This window comes from Chiloscyllium plagiosum, chromosome 29, assembly GCF_004010195.1.
Source record: "Chiloscyllium plagiosum isolate BGI_BamShark_2017 chromosome 29, ASM401019v2, whole genome shotgun sequence".
Classification (NCBI taxonomy): Eukaryota; Metazoa; Chordata; class Chondrichthyes; order Orectolobiformes; family Hemiscylliidae; genus Chiloscyllium; species Chiloscyllium plagiosum.
The window spans coordinates 36,942,276-36,956,604 of record NC_057738.1 but is presented as its reverse complement, the minus strand read 5'-3'; the positions used below and the strand labels follow the sequence as shown (position 1 = coordinate 36,956,604).

The 14,329-nt window shown below is 42.0% G+C and overlaps 1 protein-coding gene across 21 annotated transcripts in view; it reads right to left on the bottom strand.

Moving 5' to 3' along the window:
• ulk4 (unc-51 like kinase 4) overlaps nucleotides 1–14,329 on the bottom strand; it is a 497,483-nt gene that overhangs the window by 223,687 nt on the left and 259,467 nt on the right. The gene's annotated exons all lie outside the window — the stretch shown is intronic.

Below are 14,329 nucleotides of genomic sequence, written 5' to 3'. Positions count from 1 at the left end.
TTAACAAAACTCTTTGATCAACAGCAACGCTTTGAAGTTGGTACCATTTATCAAGAGGCCCAATCTATTCTGTGGCTCTCATTACAGTACACCAGCAGGGTAGAGAGGCTCGTCTAACCAAACCACTGTATGGGAACTGAGAGAATCCAATAAGGGAGGATGGAGTTTGATTATATGGTGAAGGAAGAATTGAGCTGGATCAAAAGTTAATGCAATTGGATGGATTTGGTTCACTTAGGTACAAAAGGGAACAGTTCAAATACTTTAAAAAAACCCAATGAAGCTACCTGGATCCACACGCACGGTGTTTCCCACGCAGGATCAACATGCTTGCTATTGCCTTGTCAACTACTTTGGTTCTCTTTGTCTAAAACACTCTGTTCAATGTAGTATAAAAGATAGATATTTCAAAGTACGTTGATGTTACAAAGTTGAGCATGAAGTGGGAGGCTGGAAGCTAGAGATTAAATTATTGTTTAAATGATAGGAGAACAGGGTATGTGGTCCCTTTAACAGATAGAGTGATTTTCAAAGCTTGGAGATTCTAAAAAAAATGTGCCTGCAAGCAGCTGTAGATGCACAGACAGTTCTAAAATGGAAACATATAATAATTGGCTGTGTGATTAGAAAACCTTAGGCTTTTTTTTTGTTGTTTTGGCAACAAGCTTGAATCAACCAATTAATTTAAACCAAACCCTTAGATACTGAAAACCTATCACATTTAAACCTGATGGTTTTAACTATCTGGAAGCAATCTGATTGTAAAGAAATTAATAGGTCATCAAGGGTAGAAAGATGCTGGTATTTTGAAAATTTAGAGAAAGCCAACTGCCATGTGAAGTGAGAGCACAAAGAAAAACATCTTGCTCACACATGAATTTTCCACACTCTCTAAAAAAAACTCCATCTATTCATAAAGGTACATAGCATTCTCCAGTAATATTCCTTACACTAGAATTAAATGGAAACAAGCATTCAGAACAGAAGAAATTACAGAGGGAACATTCCTAACAGCAGAAGACTGGAGGGACAGTGGAACATTCTGGAACACACGTTCAGAGTGAACTTTGAGAGACTAAATTTTATTGTTTTGTTATATAAATGGAACTTGTATTTATTTGAACAGCATCCTATTAGAATCTTGTTTTATTCTGAAGTAGGCAGTTAGAGAGGAATTGCTCAGATTGTTAGTTGTTTTGTTAATCTGTTCACAGTTGCAGTTAGATAAATAAATTGTTATTTGTGATTGTAGAGTCAGTGAAACTATTTCACTTCATTTAAGTATTCATTTATAACAGATTGAGAGGAAGATTATGCACTTGTCACACTTCTTTATCGGATTACAAGGTGAGGCGAGCTTCTCTTGGTGTTTTGGTATTAATTATCAGAGGATGTAGACCTCCACGCTGCAACAGTTGATTAATGAAACATAATCCCAAAACATTCAATATAGTTTATAACTTTTGTATAATTGCCAGACTCCCATTTATTAAAATCCCAGCAAACTGGTACATTTCCCACCAACAACTTGCATTTTATAGAGTCTTTAACACCTCAAAACATCCCTGCTGGCTTACAGGAGTGCATACAGATCAACATTTACAGTTAGCCAAAGAAGGAAACATTTGGAAAAAGTCACTATTCACATGGTCCAAGCAGTAAGTTTTAAGGAGGCTAGGAGGGATAAGACTTTTGAGAGGCTTCAATAAGAATGAGAATTTTAAACATGCTGCAATGGGGCAGCATGGTGGTACAGTGGTGAGCACTGCTGCCTTACAGCGCCAGGGACTTGGGTGCAATTCCAGCCTTGGGCGACTGTCTGTGTGGAGTCTGTACATTTTCCCTGTGTCTGCGCGAGCTTCCACCGGGTGCTCCAGTTTCCTCCCACAGTCCAAAGATGTGCAGGTCAGGTGAATTGGTGATGCTAAATTGCTCCTAGTGTTCAGGGATGTGTAGGCTAGCTGCATTAGTCAGAGGAAATGAAGAGTAATAGGGTAGTGGAATACTTACTCTGCAGACAGTCAGTGTGAACTTGTTGGGCCGAAGGGCCTATTTCCACATTGTAGGGATTCAAGGATTCTATGGTGATGTGTAGACAGGATTTGATCCATGTGAGATTAGGCAAAGATTAGAATGATTTGTGAATGGTGTTAGATAAAATCACAGAATCCCTACAGTGTAGAAGTAGGCCATTCGGCCATCAAGTCCACACTGACCCTCTGAACTGCATCTCACCCCCACTACTCTATCCCCGTAACCCTGTGTTTCCCATGGCTAGAACATATAACAGTACTGGCCCTTGTTGTTGTGCCGACCTTTTATCCTACTCTAAGATCAAACTAACCTACATACCCTTCATTTCTCTATCATCCATGTGTTTATCCAAGAGTGGCTTAAATGTCCCTAATGTATTTGACTCTACCACCACCGCTGGCAATGCATTCCACGCATCCATCACTCTCTGTGTAAAGAACCAGCCTTTGACATCTCCCCAAAACTTCCTCCGATCACCTTAAAATTATGCCCCCTCATGACAGCCATTTCCGCCAATGGAAAAAGTCTCTGGCTATCCACTCTATCTATGCCTCTCGTCATCTTGTACACCTCTGTCAAGTCACCTCTCGTCCTTCTTCACTCCATCAAGAAAAGCCCGAGCTCCCTCAATCTTTCTTCAAAAATCATGCCCTACAATCCAGGCAGTATCCTGGTAAATCTCCTCTGCACCCTCTCTAAAGCTTCTACATCCTTCCCATAATGAGATGACCAGAACTGAACACAATATTCCAAGTGTGGTCTAACAAGGGCTTTATGGAACTGCAGCATAAACTCACAGCTCTTAAAGTCTATTCCTCCTGCTAATGAAAGCAACACACCATACATCTTCTGAACAACCCTATCAACTTAGGTGGCAACTTTGAGGGATCAATGGACATGGAACCCAAGATGTTGCTCTTCCACACTGCTAAGAATCCTGCCTTTAACCCTGTAACCTGCATTCAAATTTGACTGCATTCAAATCTGCAAATAGTTTGCAGATGACACCAAAATTGGAGGTGTAGTGGACAGCAAAGAAGGTTACCTCCAATTACAACAGGATCTTGACCAGATGGGCCAATGGGCTAAGAAGTGGTAGATGGAGTTTAATTCAGATAAATGTGAGGTGCTGCATTTTGGGAAAGCAAATCTTAGCAGTACTTATACACTTGATGGTAAGGTCCTAGGGAGTGTTGCTGAACAAAGAGACCTTGGAGTGCAGGTTCATAGCTCCTTGAAAGTGGAGTTGCAGGTAGATAGGATAGTGAAGGCGGTGTTTGGTATGCTTTCCTTTATCGGTCAGAGTATTGAGTACAGGAGTTGGGAGGTCATGTTGCGGCTGTACAGGACATTGGTCACGCCATTGTTGGAATATTGTGTGCAATTCTGATTTCCTTCCTATCAGAAAAATGTTGTGAAACTTGAAAGGGTTCAGAAAAGATTTATAAGGATGTTGCCTGGGTTGGAGAATTTGAGTTATAGGGAGAGCCTGAACAGGCTGGGGCTGTTTTCCCTGGAGAGTCGGAGGCTGAGGGGTGATCTTATAAAGGTTTACAAAATTATGAGGGGAATGGATCGGGTAAATAGACAAAGGTTTTCCCTGGGGTCGGGGAGTCCAGAACTAGAGGGTTAGGGTTAGGGTGAGAGGGGAAAGATATAAAAAAGACCTGATGGGCAATGTTTTCACTCAGAGAGTGGTACATGTATGGAATGAGCTCCCAGAGAAAGTGGTGGAGGCTGGTACAATTGCAACATTTAAAAAGATTTTGGATGGGAATGTGAATAGGAAGGATTTGGAGGAATATGGGCCGGGTCTGGCAGGTGGGACTAGATTGGGTTGGGATATCTGATCAGCATGGACGGGTTGGACCGAAAGGTCTGTTTCCATGCTGTATATCTCTATGACTCTGACTTCCAAAATGAATCACTTCACATTTTTCGAGGTTGAACTTAATCGATCACGTATCTACCCCTTTGGCTTTTATGGATCAGAACCATAAAAAGATGCCTGCCTCTCCTCTGAACTAAATGGTATTGCAGTGACTGAAGAGGGCATCCTGTAAATTATGCCTGACGAGCCTATATACTACGTAGTAATGCAAGCAATAGAATCTGGCAGCCTTGAAACCAGGGTAAAGTAAATGAGTGCGAAGAAAGTAAGCTAAGTGCCATAAGAGGGATTATGTGTACATGCTTGAGATGTGTACATGTCTGTGTGTGAAAGCAACCTGGCAGAAGCATGCAAGGCATAATTATCCTTGAGTTCCATACTGAAGTCCTAAAGTACTGAAATGGACATGATGATTGGTGAAGCTAGTAATTTGGCAATGCCATTTGTGTGGCGGAAAGGTGGAAGAGGACAGTGTTCAGTTTCCCTTCTATAGCTTGCAGGGAAATGATAGTGAAGCTGCAGCTATAGAAGGCCCGGAGAAGTAAGCAGCGAGCTATGGTGCCAGGCAACCCGTTTGACTTTCATATCAGGAATTGGTGCATGCAGTTTCTCAGTGAATAAGGGGAGAATTGGAAGCTGTATAGAGATGAGGCAAGCTTAGCTATTAATCAGATGCAAACGTTTGGAAACAAGGTAGTCACCTCTCATTAATGACATTCAGAACATGTCATGTAAAAATTAGGAGGTAAATCATAAATGTGTTTTTCAATGCTGGGAACCTGATTTTCTTCATTCTTGCTGTATTTTCCCAACTTTCTCACAATTGTCCATGCCATTCCAAGGTATGGGGGAAATTCTGCCCACAGTTTCTGCCACCTTCCCTCAATCAAACATTGAGCAAAATAATTGTGCAACAAGACCATACAATTCAAAAGATTTCCAAGTTAGATTCTTGGCTTGTAATATCATTGCGATTTATAGATTGTTTCAGCAAGACCCCTTGCCCAAAAGAGAAAAACAACCCATGGTTCCTGCTTTTAGTTCCCAACCCATGATGCCCCCTGAGCTGCACTATGTGGACACTGGCTAAAAATTGGGGCATGTATGAAAGCCAATTCTTCCTGTTTGCCCCATATGCATTTCTAAATTGAATAGGCTGGTGACATGCAATTATCTCCAGTGGGAACATGAGTATTTACTTAGAAGAGGGAAAAAATGGAACCACACCCTATCAGTGTCCCCCGGAAAGCACAATGAAAGAGGACACAAAGAATGTCACAATTAAATTCTTCCATCTTTTACCAGATAAGTTTCATAACTTGTTTTAAGATTATTCTAACTGAGTTATAAAAACCTCTTAATTGTGCTCGAATTCCCATCCCAATACTCTCATTTGTAGATTTATGCATTTCTTTAAAAGGTGCAAAAAAGTCAACAATCACAGAAATGACATGATAAATAAGCACGGTAGGGCGGCACAGTGCCACAGTGGTTAGCACTGCTGCCTCACAGCGCAGAGACCTGGGTTCACTTCCCACCTCAGGCGACTGACTGTGTGGAGTTTGCACATTCTCCCTGTGTCTGCGTGGGTTTCCTCCGGGTGCTCCGGTTTCCTCCCACACTCCAAAAAAGTGCAGATTAGGTGAATTGGCCATGCTAAATTGCCTGTAGTGTTAGGTGCAGGGATAAATGTAGGGGAATGGGTCTGGGTGGGTGCGCTTTGGCGGGTCGGTGTGGACTTGTTGGGCCGAATGGCCTGTTTCCACACTGTAAAGTAATCTAATCTAAAAGCACTGGCATCAATTCACCTTTTAATGTTTGAATATTTCATATTTGATGATAAGAAAGGTCTTGGAAGTGGGTTGCTTTCTCAAATAATTTCAATATAAATAATTTATGCAACTTGACAACAACTTCCTCCTTCATGATACAATGCTCTAATACCTTTATACACTCCATTAAGCAGTCATACACAGAGTAAAACAAACTTGCTACAGCCAGGGTAGTGCAAAACAAATGTCATCTTTTTACTTTGAGATTTGTACACTTATTGCGACAAAAGGTATATTTCTGCAAGTTGCAACAGCTTTTTTTTAAAAGGTTATTGGGAACAATCCAATATCACACACAGCAATCATCAATTTCACATGAGCCAGCATTTTGCAGGCCCTGTTGAGGTGGCAGCATTTACTAATGAACATCAGTGACACTCATTCCCAAGTAATGGTGTTTATGGAAGCGATTCTAACTGCTACCATATGAGGTGGGAATTCATGTGGAAACAGGAATTCACACCTAAGTTACAAAGTGGTTGGAATCACTTCATTAGCAGTGGGGTGCCAATGGAAAAAGGTAGATAGTCAAAGAGTCATGGAGATGTACAGCACGGAAGCAGACCCTTCTGATCCAACTTGTCCATGCCGACCAGATATCCCAACGTAACCTAGTCACATTTGCCAGCTCTTGGCACATATTTCTCAAAGTAGAAAGTGAGGACTGCAGATGCTGGAGATCAGAGCTGAAAAATGTGTTGCTGGAAAAGCGCAGCAGGTCAGGCAGCATCCAAGGAGAACCAACGTTTCGGGCATAAGCCCTTCTTCAGGAATGAGGAAGGTCTGCCAAGCGGGATAAGATAAAAGGTAGGGAGGACGGACTTGGGGGAGGGGCATTGGGAATGCGAGAGGTGGAAGGAGGTTAAGGTGAGAGTGATAGGCCAGAGAGGGCGAGAAGTCGGGAAGAAGATTGCAGGTCAAGAAGGTGGTGCTGAGTCCGAGGGTTGGGACTGAGATAAGTTGGGTGAGGGGAAATGAGGAAGCTGGAGAAATCTGCATTCATCCCTTGTGGTTGGAGGGTTCCTAGGCAGAAGATGAGGCGCTCTTCCTCCAGGCGTCATGTTGCCATGGTCTGGCGATGGAGGAGGCCAAGGACCTGCATATCTTTGGCGGAGTGGGAGGGGGAGTTAAAATGTTCAGCCATGGGGTGGTTGGGTTGATTGGTGTGGGTGTCCCAGAGGTGTTCTCTGAAATGTTCCGCAAGTAGGCGGCCTGTCTTCCCAGTGTAGAGGAGGAGGCCACATTGGGTGCAGTGGATGCAGTAAATGGTGTGTGGAGATGTAGGTGAATTTGTGACGGATGTGGAAGGATCCCTTGGGGCCTTGGAGGGAAGTAAGGGGGGAGGTGTGGGCGCAAGTTTTCCATTTCTTGTAGGAAATAACGAAGGATGATACGATGTATCTGGAGGTTGGTGGGGTGGTAGGACCAGTGGGGTTCTCTCCTGGTGGCATATGGAGGGGCGGGGTTCAAGGGCGGAGGAGTGGGAAGTGGAGGAGATGCGATGGAGAGCATCGTCAACTGCGTCTGAGGGGAAATTGTGGTCTTTGAAGAAGGAGGCCATCTGGGTTGTTCGGTATTGGAATTGGTCCTCCTGGGAGCAGATGCGGTGGAGGCGAAGGAATTGGGAATATGGGATGGCGTTTATACAGGGGGCCGGGTGGGAGGAGGTGTAATCTAGGTAGCTGTGGGAGTCGGTCGTTTTATAGTGAATGTCCGTGTTGAGTCGGTCGCTCGAGATAGAAATGGCGAGGTCTAGGAAGGGGAGGGAGGAGTCTGAGACGGTCCAGGTAAATTTGAGGTCGGGGTTGGTCCATACATGCACCACCCTTTGCATGAAAACGTGGCCCCTTGGGTCCCTTTTATATCTTTCCCCTCTCACACTAAATCTATGCCCTCTGGTTCTGGATTCCCCCACCCCAGGGAAAAGACCTTGTCTATTTATCCTATCCAGGCCCATCATGATTTTATAAACCTCTATGAGGTCACCCCTCAGCCTTCAATGCTCTAGGGCAAACAACCCCAGCCTATTCAGCCTCTCCCTATAGCTCAAATCCTCCAACTCTGGCAACATCCTTGTAAATCTTTTCTGAACCCTTTCAAGTTTCACACCATCTTTCCGATAGGAAGGGGACCAGAATTGCGTGCAATATTCCAAAAGTGGCCAAGACAACGTCCTGTACAGCCCCAACATGACCTCCCAACTCCTGTACTCAATGCTTTGACCAATAAGGGAAAGCATACCAAACACCTTTTTCACTATCCTATTTACCTGCGACTCTACTTTCAAGGAGCTATTAACTTGCACTCCAATCTCTCTTTGTTCAGCAACACTCCCTAGGACCTTACCATTAAGTATATAAGTCCTGCTCTGATTTGCTTTCTCAAAATAGGAATGAAGGAGAGAGGAAAGCAAAAATTAATGGCAAGAAAATAAATTGGAAGGGAAAAATAAGTGGCAATAGCAAAGGGATAAGTTGGAAATTACTGACAAGGACAGAAAAAAGGTGCAAAATGATAGCATAAATGGATAGGGAAGAGTGGAAATGGATAACAACAAATTAGAGCAGGGAGAGGGAAGTGAACAACAATAAAAGGAAAAAAGGAGAGAAAAACACAAAGGTGGTTAAGGAAAGGAGAAACTGCTGACATTAACTGAAGTGGAGAAGGAATATCAACTTGAAGACAAGAGTATAAAGAGATTGCTGATGTCCAATGGGGCAAGAGAAAAATGGCAGCCTACAGGGTGGAAGAAGAGTACTTGCTTTTATCAGGTTGGAAAGGGAGAATAAAATGGTGTGGGTGTGTGTGTAACCGTAGAGAGGAGTCTATGAACTTGAATGTGTTGAGGAGGAACATTACATTAACTTGGAAGAAGAACAATTATCAATACGAACTGGGTGGATTTGAAACAGAAGGGGGAGATGGCAGCATTGTTGTAATGTTACTAATCCAGAAGTCCAGACTAATGGTCTGAGAACATGGGGTCAAGTTTCACCATGGTAGTTAGCAAACTTTAAATTTAAATAATAAATCTGGAATATAAAGTAATAATGACTATCACAATTCTCATCAGTTGCTGTACAAGTACATCTGGTTAACTGCATTTTTAAGTTCTTTTCAGGAAATCTGCAGTCCTTACCTGTTCTATAGCTTATATATGACTCTAGACCCACAGTAATGTAGTTTGCTCTTAAATTGCCCTCTGAAATGGCCCAACAAGGTGACTCAGTTCAAGGTTAAATAGGAATAGGCAACAAATATTGGCTTTGCTAGCCACACCCACATTCCATGAAAAACTAAATTAAAAATAATCTTTGTAAAAGGTTGGTATGTGAATGGAGAAGAATGGGATCTAAATCTGTTGGAATAGAATGCCTTTGTTAGTTGCTGTGGAATTTGGATGCAGGAAAGGAGCAATTAGGGAAATGGTTGTGGTTGAAAATGTAAATGTTGCTTTATTTTGTATTCACTCCTTTGATATGAGCATTACTGACAAAATGGCATTGATTGCTCACCCCTTGTTACCCCTGAGATGATGGTGGTGGCGAGCTGTTTTGAACCACTACAACTTACATGCCCTTAGGGAGGGAACCCCGGAGTTTTGATCAAGTGACAATGAAGGTGAGGTGACATATTTCCAAGGTAGGATGGTGACTGGCTTGGAGGGGAATTTGCAGGCAGTGGTATTCCCACGTTTTTGCCGCCCTTGTCCTTCTAGATGGAAGTGATCATGGGTTTAGAAGGTAATGTCTAAGGATCTTTGGTGAATTTCTGCAGTGCATCTTGTGGATAATACTTACAGCTGCTACTAAGCGTAGGTGGTGGACGGAATGGATATTTGTGGAGATGCTGCAAATGAAGCAAGTCACTTTGTCCTAGATGGTGTCAAACTTCTTGAGTGTTTTTGGAGCTGCATCCATCCAGGCAAGTGGGGTGTATTCCATCACACTCCTGAGCTTGTGCCTTGTAGATGGTGGACAGGCTTTCAGGAGTCAGGAGTTGAGTTACTCGCTACAGTATTCCTAGCCTCTGACCTGTTCTTATAATCACTGTGTTTATCTGGTGAGTCCAGTTGAGTTTCTGTTCAATGGTAACTCCAAGGATGTTAATAATGGAAGGTTCAGTTGAATGTCAAGGAGCAGTGATTAGATTATCTCTTATTGGAGATGGTCATTGCCTGGCATTTGTGTTGCTGACTAATAGCATGTCAACTGGCTCCAAGATAGTGCCAATGGTCCATTTTTAAGACAAGGCGTCCTTGCTATATGGTCAGCACAATCGAGGCAGTAAATGAATATCCCACTGGACTGGAGACAAGCACTGCTGTCATCAAAGTAAGTGAAGAAAAGAAACAGGGATGAGTTACATATGAACGAGGCCAACAAATTTTTTTCGGCAGCCCAGTGTAAACACTTCAACTCCTCTTAGCACCAGAAAAAATAATTTAAACAGAAGATTGTCAATGATCCTTTGGCTGCACACTCTGCCCAGTTGTGTCCACAGTGTCAATCAGAAAACCACTTTTGTCACAGGGGACCAAGTTTTACATGAGATAAGGACTCACAGGTTGAGTCAGGTAAGCCCATTGCTACCGTGCATTAAACCCTTCACTGACACTGATCCATTTCCATCCTAATGGTTATGATGAACACCATTTGCCATCTTGAGTGGAGATCTCCTATTGCAAATGTATTTGAACTTAATGAATGTCATATCACTGTTTATTCAAATGCCACATTTCTCTTCTACCCTATGCTTTGTTTCTAGTTTAAAATGAGGTGTGCAGGAGCGAACACAGTCAGAGATTAAGCAGGAACAGTATTCAAATGCCAGTGTTACATCAGTGTTTACAAAACATAAAATGCACTGCATAACAGATGACTGGTGAAAGTACTGGACATATTTCTCCTTATATGATGGTCAGACCTCAGCACTTAGTCAGTATTTCTAATGAAAGGTCATCAAACTGAAATGGGAACCATTTCTCTCTCCACAGATTCTGCCAAATCTGCCCTGTGTTTCCAGTGTTTTTTATTTTAATTTCAATTATTCCTGACATTAGTTAAAAACATACCAAAGCTTGGAACCCAATGGACTGATATTCTCAGACATGAGTGTGATGGGCCCTAGAAATACCCGGCTAGTGCAACTACCACTGCAAGCTGGAATATGATACATTTCCTCACTGTAGTAAAATGCAAGCCTCCTACAATAAACATACAGCTGGAATATATGTGAAATATAACCCATTCAGATCTATATCTGGTTCAAACCATTAACTGATTACTATAAATTCAAATGTGTCCAATTTCAAAAATACAAGAAGTGCATTACGCTCTAAGGGCAAAATAATTATCGGTGGAAAATGCAACTTGTTAATATATGAAGAGCACAAGCAAAATTAAGATGAATTTTTAAAATGAATTTTTAAAAAGGACACGAACCACTGTCACAGCACATTATGTAGCATCAAATTTATGACATCTCCCTCAGAGAACTTAAACATGTTCAATATTCTGGAGTTTCGGTACTAATTAGCAGAGAACCAGTTATTCCCAAGTGTTGCAGCATCCTTTGTAAATACTGCTTTAGCTAAATGCCAGAGATACTTTGGCTAGAGAAAAGTTGTGAGAGCAAAAACTTCATTATCGTGTAAATTACCATTAATAATTTCACTTGTCTCCTGATTCTTATGCAAAATGAGTATTTTTTGATTATGTTCCAGTAGCTATCTTTGCTCCAACAATAAATGAGAGGAATTCTCAGGAGGTCAAAGAGTTGCTTTGAGAGATGATTATTTTGGCAGCAGGCCAAAAGCCATGCATCACAAGACCCACTGGGACATGACCTAAATGGATACCATTGGACTGGATGTTTTAATTGAGTAGATATCACGAGTAAATTTTAATTTATTTTATGCAACCTTAGAAATGTGTTTTATTCTGTATTTAAAATGTGCTTAACTACCTAACATTTAAATTAATGCAATGACATAGATTTGTGCACATTTTAGTAAGCAACTGGAAACTAGATTGCAAAATACTTCAAGATGTAATTAATTAAAACTTAGTTACAGTAAATTGGTATTGGCTATTTTTAACTATACTCTTGCATCTCAGTTCAATACAAATATTGCATTTCTTTAATCTGTGTGAGTGATGACTTACAACTGAACTTATTCCTGCAGTACTAAATTTTACAGTGGCCAATATTCTTACCCAGTATTTAAAGAATGAATAAACAGACATCATCAGACAAGGGCTTCAAAATGGATGAAAGATCATCAACCTGAAACTTGAATTCTGCTTTAAGATCCTGCCAGTCCTGCTGAGTAGTTCCAGCATTTTTTTTTGTTTTTATTTCAGATTTTCAGAACCCATATTTGAGTAACTGCTTCAGGATGCCTTCTACAGATCAATGTTAAGGAAGCTGACTAATCTCGGAATTTGAGAATGCAATAATTATTATGATAGATATTCATTTTCTAAAGGTTTATCATAGTATTTGTGGGACCTTCTCTCCCTCCAATTCCTCATACCAGTTCATAGCATTAGTTGTGTCACTGGAAAAAGATAATATGATCACGACCACCCCACAAGTTATCAGAATAACTCTACCAAAGATTAGATTAGATTCCCTACAATGTGGAAACAGGCCCTTTGGCCCAGTCAGTCCACACCGACCCGTCAAAGAGTAATCCACCCAGATCCATTTTCCCTACAACTAATGGACCCAACACTATGGGCAATTTAGCACGGCCAATTCACCTGACCTGCACAACGTTGGACTGTGGGAGGAAACCGGAACCCCCAGAGAAAACCCATGCAGACATGGGGAGAATGTGCAAAATCCACACAAACTGTCGCCCGAGGCTGGAATTGAACCTGGGACCCAGGTGCTGTGAGGCAGCAGTGCTAACCACTGAGCCACCGTGCCGAAAGAATGGCAATGGAGCCCAGAGAGAGAAAAACAGTCGGACAGGACAGAGGAGTGGGTAAAGGTCAACCCAGGAGAATGAATAGCATCCATTAATATCCCCAATAGCAGCTAATAATGGGTTGTTTGCAAACTGAGACCAAGGTGGAATTAACATCTTTCATGAGTGCACACCCTTTCTCCTGAAAGACCAAACCCATCAGCTCAGAGGGAAAATCATGGGAATAGTACGTTATGTGTAAGGTGTGAGGGATGATGGTGAGGTGCTAAGGGAATTAGGATGTTTACAATGCAATATGGATCCCATGACCTTGAAACTGCAGCCACCATGCCATTCACAATTTCAACCCCCACATAATCGACACTCACCTACCCAGGTCAGCCTGAGCATCACCACCAGCCTGATCCTGCCCCCTATCGAATATCCCAATCCCACTAAGCCATCTGCCAAAGCCAGACAACCTGTGAAGACAGTACCAGACACGTGGTCCTGATCATTGTCGCTGTTTAGACTGAGTCTGCATTGTGTGAATGTGTACCTAAAAAAAGGCAGAGTGTAAAATGAGGGAAAAATGGTATCCTGAAAAAGCGAGAAAAAGTTGAATTCTGCACTCGTTCCAGAAAATCCACTTCTCCAAAGCCAGTGTGCTAAAGTTAATGACCAAAAGTCTAACTGGATCACTATATGAATACTGTAGCTACAAGGACGGGCTCAGATGCTGGAAATTCTGCAGTGATTAACTCAACCACTAACTCCTGAAAGCCTTTACACTATTTCTAAGACATTGTCAAATGTGGATGGATTACCAAACAGCACTCAAGAAACTCAACACTGCCTGGCAAAGTAGCCCGTTTGATTGGCACTAAGAACACAGAACAGTATAGCACAGGAACAGGTCCTTCAGCCCACCTTGTCTGTGCCAAAGGTGATGCTGTTCATAACATCCCATCTGCCTGCACGTGGTCCGTATCACTCTATTTTCTATGTTCATATATCTGTCTAAATGCTTACTTTTTTTAACGTCTGCTTCTACTGCTTTCCCTGACAGCGTAATTCAGGTATCCACTACCCTCTGCGTAAAAGACTTTACTTGCACCTCTCCTTTAAACTTTTCCCCATCATTTTAAACCTATGCACCCTAGTTTTTAACATTTGCACCCTGGGAAAAAAAAACTCCAACTGTCCACCCTATCTTCTCATAATTTTATATACTTCTATCAGGTTGCCCGTCAGCGTTTCAAGCTCTAGTGCAAACAATCTAAGTTTGCCCAATCTCTCCTTTTAGGTAATACACTCCAATCCAGGCAACATCCTAGTAAATCTCTTCTGCACACTCTCCAAAGTCTCCATAATCTTCTCAAAATGCAGCGACCAGAACAGGGCACATGTGACGATCCTGTCACTTTAAAAAGGTTATTTTGTCCTCGGTTTTTTGAAGAGAGGTCATAAAGGCAGCGATACCAAAGAATCTAGTTTAACAATGGAAGGGGAGTGGCCAGTTCTCCCAGTTCAGGTTTTTCCTACCTTGTTTTAGCTGTAGCAGTCACAAGGTGTGAGTCCACAGGAGTTGCAAGCTTCAGTAAAGAATTGCTCTGACTTTCTTCTGAAATCTCTCTCTGGATTGGTTCTCTACTG